Below are 12,222 nucleotides of genomic sequence, written 5' to 3' on the forward strand. Positions count from 1 at the left end.
ATGGCAAGGTGAACAAAGGTATATGTGATATACATGTTATTGATGTGTACCTTACTAGAGCTCACAGTAGCACCTGGGTAGTTGATACTGATTTTGTTGCTAATATTTGCAACTCGAAACAGGGACTACGGATTAAGGGAACACTGGCGTAGGATGAGGTGACGATGCGCATGGGAAATGGTTCCAAAGTCGATGTAATCGCAGTCGGCACGCTACCTCTACATCTACCTTCGGTATTAGTATTAGACCTAAATAATTGTTATTTGGTGCCAGCGTTGAGCATGAACATTATATCTAGATCTTGTTTTATGCGAGACGGTTATTCATTTAAATCAGAGAATAATGGTTGTTCTATTTATATGAGTAATATCTTTTATGGTCATGCATCCTTGAAGGTGGTCTATTTTTAATGATCTCGATAGTAGTGATACACATATTCATAATGTTGAAGCCAAAAGATGCAGAGTTGATAATGATAGTGCAACTTATTTGTGGCACTGTCGTTTAGGTCATATCGGTGTAAAGCGCATGAAGAAACTCCATACTTATGGACTTTTGGAATCACTTGATTATGAATCACTTGGTACTTGCGAACCGTGCCTCATGGGCAAGATGACTAAAACGTCGTTCTCCGGTACTATGGAGAGAGCAACAGATTTGTTGGAAATCATACATACAGATGTATGTGGTCCGATGAATGTTGAGGCTCATGGCGGATATCGTTATTTTCTCACCTTCACAGATGATTTAAGCAGATATGGGTATATCTACTTAATGAAGCATAAGTCTGAAACATTTGAAAAGTTCAAAGAATTTTAGAGTGAAGTTGAAAATCATCGTAACAAGAAAATAAAGTTTCTACGATCTGATCGTGGAGGAGAATATTTGAGTTACGACTTTGGTCTACATTTGAAACAATGTGGAATAGTTTCGCAACTCACGCCACCCGGAACACCACAGCGTAATGGTGTGTCCGAACGTCGTAATCATACTTTATTATATATGGTGCGATCTATGATGTCTCTTACTGATTTACCGCTATCGTTTTGGGGTTATACTTTAGAGACGGCTGCATTCACGTTAAATAGGGCACCATCGAAATCCGTTGAAACGACGCCTTATGAACTGTGGTTTGGCAAGAAACCAAAGTTGTCGTTTCTAAAAGTTTGGGGCTGCGATGCTTATGTGAAAAAGATTCAACCTGATAAGCTCAGACCCAAATCGGAGAAATGTGTCTTCATAGGATACCCAAAGGAGACTGTTGGGTACACCTTCTATCACAGATCCGAAGGCAAGACATTCGTTGCTAAGAATGGATCCTTTCTAGAGAAGGAGTTTCTCTCGAAAGAAGTGAGTGGAAGAAAAGTAGAACTTGATGAGGTAACTGTACCTGCTCCCTTATTGGAAAGTAGTACATCACAGAAGTCGGTTTCTGTGACACCTATACCAATTAGTTAGGAAGCTAATGATAATGATCATGAAATTTCAGATCTAGTTACTACTGAACCTCGTAGATCAACCAGAGTAACATCCGCACCAGAGTGGTACGATAATCCTGTTCTGGAAGTCATGCTACTAGATCATGATGAACCTACAAACTATGAAGAAGCGATGGTGAGCCTAGATTCCGCAAAATGGCTAGAAGCCATGAAATCTGTGATGGGATCCATGTATGAGAACAAAGTGTGGACTTTGGTTGCCTTGCCCGTTGATCGGCAAGCAATTGAGAATAAATGGATCTTCAAGAAAAAGACTGACACTGACGGTAATGTTACTGTCTACAAAGCTTGACTTGTTGCGAAAGGTTTTCGAAAAGTTCAAGGGATTGACTACAATGAGACCTTCTCACCCGTAGCAATGCTTAAGTCTGTCGGAATCATGTTAGCGATTGCCGCATTTTATGATTATGAAATTTGGCAGATGGATGTCAAAACTGCATTTCTGAATGGATTTCTGGAAGAAGAGTTGTATATGATGCAACCAGAAGGTTTTGTCGATCCAAAGGGGGCTAACAAAGTGTGCAAGCTCCAGCGATCCATTTATGGACTGGTGCAAACCTCTCAGAGTTGGAATAAGCGCTTTGATAGTGTGATCAGAGCATTTGGTTTTGTACAGACTTTTGGAGAAGCCTGTATTTACAAAAAGTGAGTGGGAGCTCTGTAGCATTTCTGATATTATATGTGGATGACATATTACTGATTGGAAATGATATAGAATTTCTGGATAGCATAAAGGGATACTTGAATAAGAGTTTTTCAATGAAAGACCTCGGTGAAGCTGCTTACATATTGGACATTAAGATCTATAGAGATAGATCAAGACGCTTAATTGGACTTTCACAAAGCACATACCTTGACAAAGTTTTGAAGAAGTTCAAAATAGATCAAGCAAATAAAGGGTTCTTGCATGTGTTACAAGGTGTTAAGTTGAGTAAGACTCAATGTCCGACCACTGCAGAAGATAGAGAGAAAATGAAAGATGTCCGACCATAGGCTCTATCATGTATGCAATGCTGTGTACCAGACCTGATGTGTGCCTTGCTATAAGTCTAGCAGGGAGGTATCAAAGTAATCCAGGGGTAGATCACTAGACAGCGGTCAAGAACATCCTGAAGTACCTGAAAAGGACTAAGGATATGTTTCTCTTATATGGAGGTGACAAAGAGCTCATCGTAAATGGTTACGTTGATGCAAGCTTTGACACTGATCCGGACGATTCTAAATCGCAAACCGGATACGTGTTTATACTGAACGGTGGAGCTGTCAGTTGGTGCAGTTCTAAACAAAGCGTCGTGGCGGGATCTACATGTGAAGCGGAGTACATAGCTGCTTCGGAAGCAGCAAATGAAGGAGTCTGGATGAAGGAGTTCATATCCGATCTAGGTGTCATACCTAGTGCATCGGGTACAATGAAAATCTTTTGTGACAATACTGGTGCAATTGCCTTCGCGAAGGAATCCAGATTTCACAAGAGAACCAAGCACATCAAGAGACGCTTCAAATTCCATTCGGGATTTAGTCCAAGTGGGAGACATAGAAATCTGCAAGATACATACGGATCTGAATGTTGCAGACCCGCTGACTAAGCCTCTTCCACGAGCAAAACATGATCAGCACCAAGGCTCCATGGGTGTTAGAATCGTTACTGTGTAATCTAGATTACTGACTCTGGTGCAAGTGGGAGACTGAAGGAAATATGCCCTAGAGGCAATAATAAAGTAATTATTTATTTCCTTATATCATGATAAATGTTTATTATTCATGCTAAAATTGTATTAACCGGACACATAATACATGTGTGAATACATAGACAAATAGAGTGTCACTAGTATGCCTCTACTTGACTAGCTCGTTGATCGAAGATGGTTATGTTTCCTAACCATAGACATGAGTTGTCATTTGATTAACAGGATCACATCATTAGGAGAATGATGTGATTGACTTGACCCATTCCGTTAGCTTAGCACTTGATCGTTTAGTTTGTTGCTATTGCTTTCTTCATAACTTATACATGTTCCTATGACTATGAGATTATGCAACTCGCGTTTACCGGAGGAACACTTTGTGTGCTACCAAACGTCACAACGTAACTGAGTGATTATAAAGGTGCTCTACAGGTGTCTCCGAAGGTACTTGTTGGGTTGGCGTATTTCGAGATTAGGATTTGTCACTCCGATTGTTGGAGAGGTATCTCTGGGCCCACTCGATAATACACATCACTTAAGCCTTGCAAGCATTGCAACTAATAAGTTAGTTGCGGGATGATGTATTACGGAACGAGTAAAGAGACTTGCCGGTAACGAGATTGAACTAGGTATTGAGATACCGACGATCGAATCTCGGGCAAGTAACATACCGATGACAAAGGGAACAACGTATGTTGTTATGCAGTCTGACCGATAAAAATCTTCGTAGAATATGTAGGAGCCAATATGAGCATCCAGGTTCCGCTATTGGTTATTGATCGGAGACGTGTCTCGGTTATGTCTACATAGTTCTCGAACCCGTAGGGTCCGCACGCTTAAAGTTTGGTGACGATCGTAATTAGGGTTTTTGTGTTTTGATGTACCGAAGGTTGTTCGGAGTCCCGGATGTGATCACGGATATGACGAGGAGTCTCGAAATGGTCGAGACATAAAGATTGATATATTGGAAGCCTATATTTGGATATCAGAATCGTTCCGGGTGAAATCGGGATTTTACCGGAGTACCGGGGGGTTACCGGAACCCTCCTGGGGGTTAATGGGCCTACATGGGCCCTAAGGGAGAAGAGGAGGGCCGGCCAGGGCAGGCCGCGCGCCCCCTCCCCCCTAGTCCGAATAGGACAAGGAAGGGGGGGCGGCGCCCCCTTTTCCTCTTTCCCCCTTCCCCTTTCCTTCTCCAACAAGGCAAGAGGGGGGAGTCCTAGGACTCCTCCAGGCGCACCCCTAGGGGCCGGCCGCACCTCCCCCCTCCCTCCTTTATATACGTGGGCAAGGGGGCAACCCATGACACACAAGTTGATCTTCGTGATCGTTCCTTAGCCGTGTGCAGTGCCCCCTTCCACCATATTCCACCTCAGTCATATTATAGCGGTGCTTAGGCGAAGCCCTGCGTCAGTAGAACATCATCACCGTCATCACGCCGTCGTGCTGACGAAACTCTCCCTCAACACTCGGCTGGATCGGAGCTCGAGGGACGTCACCGAGTTGAACGTGTGCAGAACTCGGAGGTGCCGTACGTTCGGTACTTGGATCGGTAGGATCGGGGAGACGTACGACTACTTCCTCTATGTTGTGTCAACGCTTGCGTTGCCGGTCTACGAGGGTACGTAGACAACACTCTTCCCTCTCGTTGTTATGCATCACCATGATATTGCGTGTGCGTAGGAAATTTTTTGAAATTACTACGTTCCCCAACACTCCCTTCCTCGCCGCCGCCTGAGGCAGCCGCCGGGCAAGCCCGGGGCGCCAAGGCTGGTGGCGGCGGGGCCTTAGTTGCCCTGCCTCTGCGTGGGGAACCCCAGATCTGGAGCGGCGGCTCTATTGGCAAGGCACGGTCGGCTAGCAACTGTGCGGGTAGTGGATCTGGCGTCCCGGCCGCGGGGGCGGCGGGATCCGGTGGTCGTTGGCGACCGGCGGCGGCTTCTGCGGTGGTCGGTGCGCACGATCTGTCGCCTATCCTCCTCCCCTGTTCGACGTGCGGGCCAGCCTGGTCGGGTCGCGCTTCCTCTTGGTCGCCGATTCTGTATAGGAGGCAGTGCTGGTGCCGGGGATCTAGTTCAGGCGAAATCCCTATCCGGCCATGACTGGCCACGCCAACGGCGACGCCTGAGGGCGTCATTCCCCTCCTTGGAGGCGTCGGTATGGACTGATCTCCTCACTTCCCATTACCCTAGGTCTCCCGGGCGAATGCCCTAACTTTGTTGGGCGGCGGCGGCGCTCATGGTGTCGTTCCCTTCTTGAAGGCGCCACTTTGGGAACCTTGGGGTTGGGTGGCGCTTGTGGGTGGTGGGCGACGGCGGTGGTGCGGCCCAATCCTAGCATGGATTTACGTCTGTTGCTTGGAGATGGACTCGCATAGGTGGAGGTTGTCGTCTGGCGTCGTGGTGGCGTCAATGGTGGAGGAACTGCCAAGGCTCGCGTAGGTGGAGGTCGTCATTTGGCGTCGTGGTGGCGTCGATGATGGAGAACCTGCCAAGGTTGTCACCTCAATCTGCTTTGAGGATGGACGAGTGGAAGATGGCGGCGACGACACATGTGAGTGCGTTGGACCGGTTTGAGTCCCAGACCCGGCAGATGGCTCGGTCGGTGCCTCCGGCTTTAGATGTTAGGCTTAGGTGAAAGGTCTGGATATGTGGCCCAGCTTGCACCCCTTCATTATTTGGATAAAAGTAGTGACAGATGTTGCCAAGATGGCGGATTCAGACATATTATTGTTCTACTTTGTAAGGCCCTTGAGAATAATCAATAAAATGGCCACACGCATCTCTCAGATGCAGAGGCCAGGGATCATCCTCCTTTTCTAAAAAAACATACACATCTTATGTGGGCAACGGCGCCCACTGATCGTTCTACCACTGAATAATCGACCATAAACTAGCTCATAAGAAATGTCTCGAAAGAAAGAACTAGCTAGTGATCAATTTTCTCAAGGCCCCGGGTGCTTAGTTAGTTAACAGTTTAACGGCACAATTGGTCTCTGTTGAATCGCAGGCAGTGGTGTCGAAACGTCCCGGTGCAGGTTTCGTCGGCATGCTTAATTAGTAACCTTAATAAGGCTACACTAGACTAGTGCTACGTCTTAGTACATCAGTGACTGGATTAATTCGAACATTTGGTTTCGTTCATGCGTATGGTTGGACAAAATCTAGGACTCCTAACGTCATAGGACACTTTCCGTGACCACGACATGTGGTTTACTTATAGCAGATTAGTGCTGCATGTATCATTATCTCTTCACTGTAAAATAAGACAGACATCGAAGAAGCTTATTTTAACAGTGCATGAAGAAATATCTCTCGAGAGAAGCCTAGGGTGTCAATCATATCTGTTTGCTCTGTCCGACTTACCCCAAAGTTGTATTAGCAGTAGTACTTAATCAGTTATCGCCGTACAAGACTAGAATGTTCCAAGGGTGATATATACAGTTGCTAAATGGAGCTCATCGGATGTCATTTCGCCAGCAAATTTTGCAAGCACCTAAAATATTTGGTCATAATCACATCCACAAATTTTCAGATATTTTAAAAATAGTTTGCTAAGTTTTTTATCGTGGGTGCACCGGGTGCAATGTCTATGGGTGCACAAAAACCAAATTCTATGTTTTTTCTGAGGCAGTCATCGTCCAGTGAGTAAGTTATAACAATTGGCTATTCGGCTGTAATGTTTTCCGTTCTTTTACAATGGGTAATCCGACGTGCCTTCCGTGCCATGGGTTAGGTTGGATTAGGTCGCCATCTGCGCCTCAAATGGGACTCCCGAAACAGAACTTTCTACATTTAGGATCAGTAGTTTCCTTGGCTCAGGCGGGCCGACCAACAGCTTCATTATAGGTGAGTATCAATCACACCCTTGCAGCTGCAGAAGGCTTATCCGTAACATTATTTTTCATGTTAATTTCATCTAAGCAGACATGTAGGCTGTGGTTTCACGGGCTATCCTCTGAAGTATGTAGACATTGCCGCTTGCAGCTTGGGCCAGGCGCATGCATGGCCGGCCAGGCCATACGCTCATATGTGATGCCAGAGATCAGGCCGGCCAGGTCATCTTGGACTGAAGGAGGCAGAGAACGATCTTTGGACAAGGACGCCAACATCTTACCTGCAAAAAACTTTGAGGATGTTGCTAGATCTAGACATATAAAACGAGGCTAGTATGGAAGTGCAACTATATTGTAATGATTAACTACATGACGACATCAAGCAAGCAAATCGCGACAACTTGGAGGACAGAGGCATCAGGACACACATGATCTTTTTCTTAAGATGATTTATGTACTTCCGCGGAGCTAGCAAGGTAGCTGTAAAAACAGGCACCTCATAGTATGTTCTAGAAAGTGGCCCTTGGAGAGGTAAACGAGCCGCACGTCAATCGATTTTTTGTATGTTTGGGGCAATATACATATTAATAATCTGATCTGAGGTGCCTACTTTTACGTTCACCTCGCTAGCTCCGTAAGTAAATTAATCCTCTTAAGAAAAAGACCATGCGTGTCCAGAACACCAGATGCCTGTGTCCTCCGAGTAGTAGTAGTAACGATGTGTTTGCCTGATCTGATCATGTACTTAATCATTGCCATACTTGCACTTCGATAGTAACAACATTTGTCAAGGTTAGCTAGCAACATCCTCGGAGTTTTTGGTGGCTAAGATGTTGGGAGTCCTTGTCCAATGATTCCTGCCTGCCTCTGGCAGGCCAGGATCACCATCGCCATATCTTTGGCATCACATGTCAGGGCGGCCTGGCCGGCCAGCCGTCCTTGCCCCTGACCCAAGCTGCAAGCGGCAATGTCATACTACAGCGGATGGCCTACGTAACCGCCACCTACATTTCTGTTTTGGTTGATTTTTCCATGAAAAACTTGTATTATGGATAAGCGTTCTGCAAGGGACATGATTGATGGCCATCTGCAATGAAGCTGTTGGCCGCCCGGAGGAGGAAAGCTACCTAACCAATGGCATGGAATGCACATCGGATTACCCGCTGTTAAATAAACTGAAAAGTTACAGTTGATTGAGCCATTGATTATAGTTTACTCACCAGACGTTGATGATGATCCGATCGCCTCGGCTAAGTCGACCAAGCAATTGGTTACTCTTGTTAGACTAAGTATATGTTAGATATACGTGTTGTAACATAACTTGTATTTATACGGTTTCCTCTTATAAATATATGACAGTCGTACCCATCAAGGATATCGTGCATTGTTCCAAACCCTAATACGTCTAACATGGTATCAGACGACGCGTTCGATCCGCGTCACGCTTTCGCCTCTGCTGCCGTCGCGCCAGCTCCAGCCGCCACGCCGTCTCTCTCCACCCTGGCGATGGAGTCGCCGTTCCTAGCGTCGCCTCCGCTTGCCTGGGCCCGATTTGCTCCCGCAGGATCGCAACCTCCCGCGCCTCGATCGTCTGCGATGCCGCTGCCGCCTCAGTCTCCTGCCGTGCCGATCGCGGGCAACCCGATCCCATCGCACGGCACACCTCCTCCACCGGCCTCCTACGGCGCCTCTGGGCAGGCGGCCTACGGTGGCCCTCCGGCTCCGGTCCATTACCGCGACGCGCCCGCGGCCTCAGGGTCCTATGGCGCTCACCAGGCGCCGTACGGTGGCCCGTACCCTGCGCCATACGTCGCGCCGTCGGCTGCGTCGTACGCGCCGTACGCTGCTGCCGCCTCGACGCCCTATGCTGCCGCCCCACCGTACGCCGCCCCTCCTGCACTCCCGTATGGTGTGCACCCATCGGCGCCTTACGGTCATCATCAACAACCATCGGCCGATGCACTCGTCCCGTACAGTGTCGTCTCGCCGCCTGATCTGCCGCCCTCCGCGCCGATGGCCGAACCAGGGTCGTTTCACTTCGCTCATCTGGTGACGGTGAAGCTCTCTACTGATAACTACCTCCTGTGGCGCGCCCAAGTGTTGCCGCTGATGCGTAGCCACTACCTTGAGGGGTATGTTGATGGCTCCCTGCCGTGTCCTCCGGCTATGGTTCCGGTACCTTCGCCCCATGGTGGCTCTGTCATGGTCCCCAACCCTGCTCATCGTCGGTGGACTGCTCAAGATCAGGCCATCCTGGGTGCTATTCAGTCTTCGCTCACTCCATCCGTGGCAGGCATGGTGGTTTTTGCCGCTACGTCGAGGGATGCATGGACCACGCTTGACTCTAGTTTCTCCTCGCAGTCCCTGGCACGTTCGTCTGCCATTCGCAACCAGCTGGGTGAGGTCAAGAAGAATGATCTCTCTGTCACGGCCTTCTTCAACAAAGTAAAAAGCTTGGCTGACACACTGTCCTCAATTGGGAAGCCACTCCATGATGAGGAGTTTACTTCATTCATTCTCAATGGACTTGACGAGGACTATGACTCTCTTGTGGAAAACGTCAATGGACCTGACACGCCGATGCCACCTCGTGATCTCTATGCCCGCCTCCTTAACACGGAGCAGCGGCTCGCTGCTTGTCGCTCTGTTGGAGTCTACACGGAGGGCCCCTCTGCGAACGCTGCTCTTCGCGGGGGTGCCCGTGGTGCCAAGCAGAAGCCGCCGCCTCCCATGGGCAACCAGCCCCGTCCGCCCGCTCCAGCTCCTCCAACGGCTGGTGGCAAGCGGCTCCACTGCGAGGCGTGTGGTGCTGGGATCGAGTGTCAGCTTTGCGGCATTGAGGGACACTTGGCGTCTCGGTGTCATCGTCGTTTTAAACGCGATTTTCTTGGCATCGGGAACAATGGGAAGGGTAACGAGAAGCAAGCTGCTCTCGCTACACAGGAGCCCGGAGTCACTCCATCATATTCTATGGATCCTGCCTGGTACATGGACACAGGCGCCACGGACCATTTGACGAGCCAGCTTGACAAGTTGGCCACTCGCCAGCCCTACACCGGTCATGATCAGGTCCGCACTGCCAATGGATCAGGTATGCCCATCTCACATGTTGGTCAGGCATCTCTTCTTTCCCGTACCACTAAAACCTTGCGTCTCCTTGATGTCCTTCGTGTTCCTTTAGTCACATGTAGTTTACTCTCGGTTCCTAAATTAACTCGTGACAACAATGTGTTTGTTGAGTTTCACCCTTTCCATTTTTTTGTTAAGGACCGGGACACGAGAGGCGTTCTTCTTAGTGGTCGAGCTCGCGATGGCTTATATGCACTTGATGTGCCACGAGTGTCTCAAGTTTTCAGTGGTGTGCGGGTGTCATCGTCGCAGTGGCATTCTCGCCTTGGCCACCCTGCCACTCCCACTGTGCGCCATGTGCTTCATCGTCATTGTCTTCCCGTTGAGTCCAGTAATAAGGAGTTTCTAGTGTGTGATGCCTGTCAACAAGGCAAGAGTCATCAGTTGCCCTTTTCTGTATCAAGTCGTGTTGTCAAAGCTCCTCTTGAACTTGTGTTTTCTGATGTGTGGGGCTATACCCAAACTTCTGTTAGTGGGCACAACTATTATGTCAGTTTCATAGATGCTTTCAGTCGCTTTACTTGGATTTATCTTATTAAGCGCAAATCTGATGTGTTTCATGTTTTTATGCAATTTCAAGCACATGTTGAACGATTGCTCAAGCACAAAATTATACATGTTCAGTCTGATTGGGGGGGTGAATACTGTAATCTTAACACCTTCTTTCAGAAGCTTGGCATTTCACACCATGTGTCTTGTCCTCATACACATCAGCAGAACGGTACAGCTGAGCGTAAGCACCGTCATATAGTTGAAACTGGTCTAACACTTCTTGCACATGCCTCTGTTCCGTTTCAGTTCTGGAGTGATGCCTTTGTTACTGCTTGTTTTTTGATAAACAGGATTCCCACACGACTTCTTCATATGAAGTCCCCTCGAGAAGTGTTGCTTCATGAAACTTCAGATTACTCCTTCCTCAAAGTGTCCGGTTGTGCATGTTGGCCACATCTTTGCCCGTACAATAAGCATAAACTTGAGTATCGGTCGAAAAAATGTGTGTTCCTTGGGTACAGTACTCTCCTCAAAGGTTACAAGTGTCTCCACATTCCATCAAACCGTGTTTACATCTCCCGTGATGTTGTGTTTGATGAGACTGTCTTCCCTTTTTCCACACTCACATCCCCCACTGACACTCCTGTTGCCGAGTTGCACTCGTTTCCAGTTTTGCCTGATCAATTTGTGGATGCTGCATATTCTCCTTTGTTGTTGCCTAACCACGGTGCAGGGACTGGACGAGGTGCTCGACTGGAGCTTCTTGATGATGACAATGCGCCACCAACACCAGCTGTTGCTACGACGGCTGCCACCGATGTTGATCCCGTGTGCATGCCCCATGCACGTGGATCCGCTGGCATGCCTGCGTCGCCTGGGCCGGCCACCCCCGTGGCCTCGTCGCCTGGGCCGGCCACCCCCGTGGCCTCGTCACCTGGGCCTGCGGCCTCGCGGCCGCCTGGGTCGGCTGACCCCGTGGCTCGGTCGCCTGGGCCGGCGGTCCCGCCGAGTGACGCCACGTGCATATCCCATGCACGTGGGTGCGCTGGAGCACCCATGTCGCCTGGTGCCCCTGTGTCACCTGATCCGTCATCGTCAACCACGCCGGACCGATCTTCGTCAACCACTCCAGGTCAGGTGACCGTGCTACCAGACGTGCTTGTGAGCTCATCTGCGGGCGTGTCTTCCTCGCCACTCCTGGACAGTAGCTCCTCGTCGCCATCTCCGCCTGTCGTCCTGCGCCCTCATACTCGCAGCAAGAGTGGCATTTTTCAGCCAAAGAAGTATACTGGCGGGACTGTCGCATGGCTTGCGGCTTGTGTGGCGCATGCTGAAACTGATCCTACGACTGAGCCACGACACTTTCAGGAAGCTATTCGCATTCCACACCGGCATGCTGCGATGGAGCAGGAGATTCATGCTCTTCAAAAGAACAACACTTGGCGTCTGGTTCCACCTTCGTCCGGTGTCAATATCATTGACTCCAAATGGGTGTTCAAGGTGAAGAAACATGCTGATGGCTCCATTGAGAGGTACAAGGCACGCCTGGTGGCGAAGGGATTCAAACAACGGTATGGCATTG

This window comes from Triticum aestivum, chromosome 6A, assembly GCF_018294505.1.
Source record: "Triticum aestivum cultivar Chinese Spring chromosome 6A, IWGSC CS RefSeq v2.1, whole genome shotgun sequence".
NCBI classification, from domain to species: domain Eukaryota; kingdom Viridiplantae; phylum Streptophyta; class Magnoliopsida; order Poales; family Poaceae; genus Triticum; species Triticum aestivum.